General features: G+C 48.9%; 1 long non-coding RNA gene across 1 annotated transcript; it reads right to left on the reverse strand.

Annotated features, from left to right (window-relative positions):
* Positions 1-637: 637 nt before the first annotated feature.
* LOC149393494 (uncharacterized) lies at positions 638-2,023 on the reverse strand. Its single transcript, XR_016299837.1, has 2 exons — positions 1,848-2,023; positions 638-1,708 (listed from the first exon to the last, which is right to left on the reverse strand). It is a non-coding gene; the product is annotated as an uncharacterized LOC149393494 (long non-coding RNA).
* Between the last annotated feature and the right edge of the window lie 6,128 nt (positions 2,024-8,151).

The following is an 8,151-nucleotide window of genomic DNA, read 5'->3' on the forward strand; positions in this document are numbered from 1 at the left end:
ACTAAACATGAACTCAAGATTAGCTATGCTAAGAAAGCATTTACTAACCCAAATCCCTTAGGCCGAGCCCAAAACTAGAACCAAAGCTCAACGTTAAGAACCCGAATGGGAGAAAAACTTGTTTCTTTCCACTACGATCCACAAGAAATTAGGATCACTGCTCTTAAACTGTGAAGAAAGTCTTACCTCTAAGATCGTAGAAATTAGAATAACCCGTCGGTTAGACTATAAGCGTAATTAGTAAAGCAACCCGTTTAAAAACTATAGATATAGGTTTTGAAAATAATACTAATCTTAATTAAGGAAGTACATTATAATTAAGTAGTATAATTAATTCAAATAATTAAAATACTTAGTTTAAATAATAATAAAAAAATAATGATAATTAGTAACGTTATACAAACCTTTATTTTAAAACCACTTCCTTAACTATTTTTTCAAAACTTAATACTTATAATGAGAATATATATATAAGATGTGATTTGCCTTAATTATAAGCTATTACAAAAATAATTTAAGCTTGATCATAAGCTTATAGGTTATAAAATTATTTTTGAAAAGCATTACGATACGGAAATGTTTCGGATTCAATCACACATGTTCGGTACTCGTAACTCACGGAAACCGACACTCTCGGTTTATCTCGAACCCACGAACAACTCACTAACTCACGTGATTAGTATCACAACTTACATAATTATTTTACAAATAATATTGCACATATAGTTAGGATTTAAAAAGTGAAACAATTCAATTAATAATTAGAGTCGGGAGTCGGTGCATTTTCGACTCGTCGTCGCCGCCGTCGCTGCGTAACTCCGCCTCGACTCGCTGAGGCTTCGTAGCTCGCATTTGTGCCATCGATGCGCACTCTCGCAGCCTCAAAACAACTCGCCGAGCCGTTGACTTGTCGCTGGAACTGAACAGCCCCTCTTTGCCTCGTCGTCGAACCCAAACAACCCTTGCTGCTCATCCATGATTTGCCGGAATCGTCCTCCTCACGCAGCACCAACAAGAGAGCATGGTTAGACTAAAAATTGAACCGAGAATACCCAAATTTCTCGATTCGAAATCAATTCCCGAACAAGGCATTCGGAAATCGAGCACTACCCGATCCTAACCCGTCCCACACTCAGTGACAACAATAAACAACAACTAGAGACAAGCAACAAGTAAATTTTCTAAACAAAAACCTATGTTATTCACATCCTAGCGAGTCTCCGACTCGTCTAACAACAACAAAATCTCAACCAGTTCTTTACCTGAACAAAATCATATAACAAATCCATTCAGCCCACTTCAAAACAAAGCAAATCTCCACAATTCGAAACCCCCAAAATCAAGACCAAATCAGGCAAGGAATCTTGAAACTAAGCAAGTAACCATCCAATTAATCACTGAATTACTGAGACCCAATAATCAATTAACTTATTCAAGCATCACAACATGAAAACCCCTAATTTTTCTCTTCCAATTTTCGGCCAAAACACTCATGAAAATCTGAAAACCCTAACTTTAATAATTTCAAATCAATAACAAGCACAAACCGAGCCCAAACACAACCAAACCACGAAATCAACCAAAGGAACTCAAAACCCCTAATTGGAAACCTAGAAATCAGAGTTGAAATAGAAGAAATTTCCAAATCCTTACCTCATTGAAGGAGATGAAATCTCAGCATCCCTTACCCACGATTTCACGGCGGAACCTAGAAAAGATGACGAAAACCCACTTCACGAGCTCAGACCAAACTCACAGATGAAGAACATGGAAGAATGAAGAAAAATAACAATGAACAGAGAGGAAGAAGATGAACAACGGGAAGGAGAAGAAGAGGACGAACTCACCTAAACCACTCCGGCGTCTCTCAGTCGTTGTTCTCTCTCTCTCTCTCGGATTTGCTCTCAAAATCGCTAAGAGCAAGTTTTTTTTTTCTCTCTATTTTCCTGCGTGTTTTGGTTTGCCTCGATGTGTTCCCATTTTGTTCCCACGTTGATAAGGTTAAATGAGCTTGTCTCATTTGTTTCCCATGTTGACAAGTCAAAACAATACTCTAAAAACCTTAGAATATAACTAATTCCTACTAAATCCTTACTTTACTTTGCTTTTTCTAATATTCTACCACAACAACTTCTCTTTGTTGCAATTTGGTCTATGTTTCCTTAATGCTCACCACTTCGTCCATAATTAAATGGAAACGACTTAGAAAATAAACCGAGATAATTTCTCGTTGATTCTAATTTATTTTGAATATATTTAAGGCGTTTCGGAAATTATTTTCACTCTCGAGACTCTTCTTAGTACTCGAGGACTCACCGAAAATATTATTCGGGAAATTAAAATCATTAGAGTCCAACTCAAAATTCTCAACTCATTCCGAAATCTTAAATTGACCTTAAATATTTGTTTTCTAAATCTAGGACCATTTCACGCGCTCGTGAAATTATAATTTGCAACAATACTCAATTCAAGAAAAAACTCATTTATTGATTCCAATATTCACAAGACGAGTTACACAAAAGCCTTACTTTACAGTCTCACTAAGAAAAAGAGGACTCGAGGAGAGGTACATGCTACTGCCTCCACCTCTGGATCTAAGAATAGACCTCGCAAGGGCGAGAAGAAGAACCAACCTAAGGTTCAAAAGAAGAAGAAGACGCCAAAGGCTCCTAAGGTGGACAAGTCTAATGACAAGTGCCACCACTGCAATGAGCCTGATCACTGGCGTAGGAACTGTCCTGCCTACCTCAAAACTAAGGAAAAAGGTATTGTACTTGTTACAGAAGCTTGCTTAGTAGCTGATAACGTATCATCGTGGTCTCTTGACTCCGCTGCTAGTAACCATATTTGCTTCTCCTTGACTGGTTTTAGGAAAAGCAAAGGCTTAGAGGAAGGCGACTTCTGCTTCAAGTGGGGTGTTGGGAGCTTGGTGTCTGCGAAGGCTGTGGGATCCATGACGCTGTCTTTTGAAGATCGCACTTTAAATTTCGATAATGTTTATTATGTTCCTTCCTTTGGGAAAAACTTAATACCTGTTGCTCAACTTTTCCAGCAAGATTATTGTTTAAAGTTTATAAAGAATGGAATTCGTATTTCTTTTTCAAATTCATTTGTCATAGGCATGTATGAAGAACGCTCTTTTTTACATTTATCCCACTCAACCTTCTCTTTTAGACACTAAAATAGATTTAGATATAGTTATGGAGCCAAAGAGGATCAAACTTTCTGATTCCTCTGATCTAATAAAATCTACATATCTCTGGCACTTAAGACTTGGTCATATCAGTCTAGACAGGATTAAGAGACTTGTGAGGGACGGTTCTCTCCAACCCTCTGCAATAGGTTCACTACCTACTAGTGAATCTTGCATAGAAGGAAAAATGACTAAGCGACCCTTCTCCGATAAGGGTCGAAGAGCCACTGAGTTGTTGGAACTAGTACATTTTGATGTATGTGGTCCACTCAGTCAACATGCACGTGGAGGATACGAATACTTTGTTACCTTCACTGATGATTACACAAGATACAATTTTGTCTATTTGCTCAAAAACAAATCCGAGACCTTTAACGTATTTAAGGTCTTTCGGGCTTTAGTGGAAAAGCAAACTGGAAAAGTGATCAAAACCCTTCGATCTGATCAAGGTTGTGAGTATATGTTTGGAGAGTTTGATGACTTTCTTAAAGAAAAAGGTATCGCTTCTCAGCTTACCGCACCTGGCACACCTCAACAAAACGGAGTGGTGGAGAGAAGAAACCTAACTCTTATGGAGATGGTTAGATCAATGATGAGTTACTGATCACTCCCTCTTTCCTTTTGGGGATATGCCTTCGAAACAACCGCTTACATTCTGAACCAAGTTCCGTCTAAGATGGTTCCTGGTACTCCTAATGAACGATGGACTGGCCGTAAAGTATATCTTGGCCGCATCAAAATTTGGGGTTGCCCTGCACACGTGCTGAGGCAAAAGACTAGCAAGTTGGCTAGTAGGTCAGAATTGTGTCTGTTCGTTGGATATCGAAAGAAAACAAAAGGTTTCACATTCTATATTCCCGAGGGCGATAAGACTTTTGTTAGCACGAATGCTCGTTTCCTTGAGGAGGACTTTATGAAAGATGTAAAACCTAGAAGCAAAATTGTGCTTGAAGAAAAGTTGGGTTTGGAAGCTTCTACCTCATCTGTAAGAGCGGTTCTTGTTGTCAATGGTGCCCACAAGAAGAGTTGTAGTCTTTATTTTGTACATTTGATGTAATAAAGTCTCACAAAGACTCTTACTTGTAATTTCTTATTCACTAATAAAAAGTTGAAACGTTCATTCATTCTTCCTTGTCTGTTTGAAGCTTTATGATAAAACATTAGTCTTTAGTCCATAAACAAAGTCAACAACTTACGAAGAGACAAATGTAGATTTGCATGAACAAACTCTTCGTAGTTTGCTTAAAACGATATATTCGCAATCTAAGGGTCAAAGGACTATTGAACTCATTACGATTGATATGAGAATCTATGATGCCTAGTTATGGGGCATTGAGAGTTGGAGGCTCTATAGTTCTTCTAGGTATCTTTCGAAGGTACTGAATTGACCAGTGCACTTCTAGAGACAAAACAAGAACAAACCATTTAACCTCTTATGTCTTGAAGTCACTACGTATGAATTGCATCGTGCTTACCTTAATCCTGAAATGAAACATGCCATTACACAGCTTACGTATTCTCATTTGAGAAAGTCAGAGTTCGGACTCACTATGTGATTATGAACATGGCCTATTGGTGAAGTACTAAGTTGCGAAGATGTCATGATTAACTTTGTGAAGTTCTCATAGATATTGTTGTCGCAGTTTTTCGGACAATGATTTAGGAGTCGTAGACGGTTAGACCCAAGGCCGGACCAACTGGTCTCGTCTCGACTCGAGCGTGTCGGGCTTGGTATCCCAAGCCGTCCCTTAGCTGTAGGTGATCTCTATCTCGTCCAAGCACCTGAAATGTGAACAAAAAGGGGTGAACTACAAAGGGGAAACAGAGGGGTTGCCTCTGTTTACCGCTCCGACGCTCAACATTAGTAGGATTGAGGTGGTTTGTAGAGGGTTTAGTGTTTAGAGGCCGAGACTTGAGAGAAACGAGCGAGGTACGAGTTCGACAGCGTTTCAGTACTCAAATTCGGATTACCTGGACCAAGGGAGGTACCTTGGTATTTATAGGCGACCAAGGAGCATCGTGGACAGCGCCTTGGCCGAGGGCCGCCTCTGACCCGGCCATGGACGGCTCTGACCCGGCCATGGCCGGCTCTGACTCGGCCGTGGAGGCCATGGCCGGCTCTGACCCGGCCATGGCCAGCTCTGACTCGGCCGTGGAGGCCATGGCCGGCTCTGACCCGGCCATGGCCGGCTCTGACTCGGCCGTGGAGGCCATGGCCGGCTCTGACTCGGCCGTGGAGGCCATGGCCGGCTCTGACTCGGCCGTGGAGGCCATGGCCGGCTCTGACTCAGCCATGGCCGGCCTTGAGGTGGCCGTGCGCCGGGAAAGGCTCGGGGAAGCCGCCATATGATGTCGTTGCCGTACCGGGCCGGGACGGACCGGTAACATTAGCCCCCCGAGTTTATTATCGAGTGTAACACGTGTGATAAACTCGAAGCCTCCGCCGTCATTGGCCCACCGGAATAGCCCATCGCCAAGAGGTACGTTTCGACGCCCTTTAATATTATTATTTTATTTTTGTCGGTCACTCTCGTCTTGTTATTCGCGCTCATGGACCCCATTGACCGCCTATCGGGGTGTGGGACCATTGAAGACGATTTGTTTCACTTGCTTGGGGATCAACACGTGGACTTGGAGACTTTTTGGACTCAATTCTCATCTCTCCCAAGCGTTACTAACGCGCCTCACTCATCGAGCACGAGCAGCGTCGTTACGATGGCCGGGGAAGATCTCTCCTTGGTTGAAGCGTGGTTGACCGGCGATGGAGGGGGCGCTCGTGCCGGAGACGGCCAGCGCCGGCAGGTGGACGCCGGAGACAACGCGTGCGTCGGAGGAGGTGGCTGGGCTCAAGGCGGCGCCGGCGGCCCAGGAGATGTCGAGGAAGACCCACCCAGGCCGAGGGACAACGCCCTGACGCTCACTGGTGGTTTGGATGGCGCGCTCGTGCCGGAGGCAGTCGCGCCCGGAGCGGTCGACGCTGGAGGGGGCGCGCCAGAGGAGGACGACCGCGGGGATGGCGCCTCGGCCACGGGGGGCGCGACCTGGGTCGACCCCGACCTCGAGGGAGCCCTCACTCGGCCGGGCGAGGCCGTCGGGATGCCAACCTGTCGCGTTGGCGGGGAAAGCCGCCCGGGCGCAGCGGTCGGCCCCGGGGAAGCCGCGCACGGCGAAACCAGCGCCGGGAGGGGGGGGGGGGCGCGCCGGCCGGCGTCGGCGCCGTCTGGGTCGATCCCGACGCGGGGGAGGTCACCGGGTGGCCTGGAGACCGCGCCCAGGGGGAGAGCTCCTCGAGCCCAGCCGCACCGGTGGAGACGAGCGCCGCCGGGGAGTTACCGGCGCCGGGGGACGCCACCCATGGAGGAGCCGACGTCGGGCAGGGGGCGGCCCGGCCTGGTGGCGTCGGGCAGGAGGTGGCGCCCTGCTTGGCCCCTGGGGAAACCCTAGGCCCGAGTGGGCCGGGCTTGTGTGGTGAGGACCCAGCCGGCCAGGAATTGGGCCGGGGGGTTGGATCAGGCGCGCGGGAAGAGGGCCCGGCCGGGCAGGGGCTGGACTGGGCCAATGGGCCGTGCGCACGCGAGGGAAGCCCAACCGGCCGGGAGCCGGGCCAGACCGCCGGGCCGGGCGCACATGGGGCGAACGTCGGGGCGCCCGGGTAGAGCCCACGGGGCGAGAGTCTGGCTAGCCGGGAGCCGGGCCGGACCGGTGGGTCAAATGCGCGTGTGGGAGGCGCCGGGCCGCTCGCGCCGGGCCCGCGCACGGAGGAGTCGCCCAGCCACGAGATGGGCTGGGTCCTAGGGTTACACGCGCACGCCGGAAGAAGCGTGGCCGGCCGGAAGCCGAGCCGGCCCGACGACGGTGGATTGACTGGACGGCAACCGGGCGCGCTCTCGAGCAACCACGCCGGGGCCGAGGGGAGCCAGCCGGCTTGTGAGGGCGGCCATGACAAGGCCCCGCCTTGCCCAAGCGTGGCTCCAGACGCCGATCGTTCGAGCGACTCGCCTAACCACCATGACGTACCTGCCGCGCCGCTTTCCTCAACCGCGCGGGAAGAAACGCGAGCCTCGGCCTTCCCGATTGGAGAGTCGGCCATACGAGGCGAGCTCGATTGCTCGGGCGTCGACGTCCCGAGTTCGCTTTCGATCATCAACTTCATGAGTCTGAGAAGGCGCTACAGCATCCCAGAGTCCGTGTCGATCCTGAGACCACTACCCGACGATCTTCCAACTCGCCCGCGAAAGGGGTACGCCGCGATTCACGAGGCGAGTCTCCACGGAGGACTAAGACTGCCTTTCCAGCCGGTTATCCAAGAATTGTTGGTTCGATTAGGGGTGCACGCCTCGCAGATGTCCCCATCCTTTTATCGGGTGGTTGCGGCGTGCCACATGATGTTTTTTCGGGCGAAGAAAAGGGCCATCACTGCCGACGATATTCAGGACCTCATGATGGTGCGAGGGGTGCCCGGGAAGCCGGGCTTCTACCTAGCGTCGCATCGCAAGCGCCTCGCCATTCTCTCCAAGGTGAACTCGAAGCACAGATACCCCTGGGTATGGGTGTCCGAATCGGCCTTCGGGGTTGCGCCTCTCGTCTTCGGTGCAGCGTCTGACTTCCCACCCGTGGGTGACATCGAAGGATCCGAGCTCGACGCGGTGATTAGAGCGGTCCCGGAATCGAGGCGGCAAGGAATGCTCTTCGAGTCCCCAGACCTAATGGCAAGGACTAGGTGGTTTGTGCCTAGCGACGATGTTTCTTCGTGCCCTGGCCCCGACGCGGGGGCCACGGGGGATCCCGAGTCCGAGGCGGGGGGTTCGTCAGCTCCTTCCCCCGACGCGGGGGGTACTAGCCGCGCATATACTTTTGCGTTACCGTGCTATCGTTGTTTTCCATTACTTATGCCTATTGTTATGTTTTAACTGACCGACGCTCTTTTCTTCTCTGTAGGTACCATGGCTCGACGTCAT

Source organism: Urtica dioica, chromosome 6, assembly GCF_054948205.1.
Source record: "Urtica dioica subsp. dioica isolate 48M chromosome 6, U.dioica_male_clone48M_v1_H2, whole genome shotgun sequence".
NCBI lineage: Eukaryota > Viridiplantae > Streptophyta > Magnoliopsida > Rosales > Urticaceae > Urtica > Urtica dioica.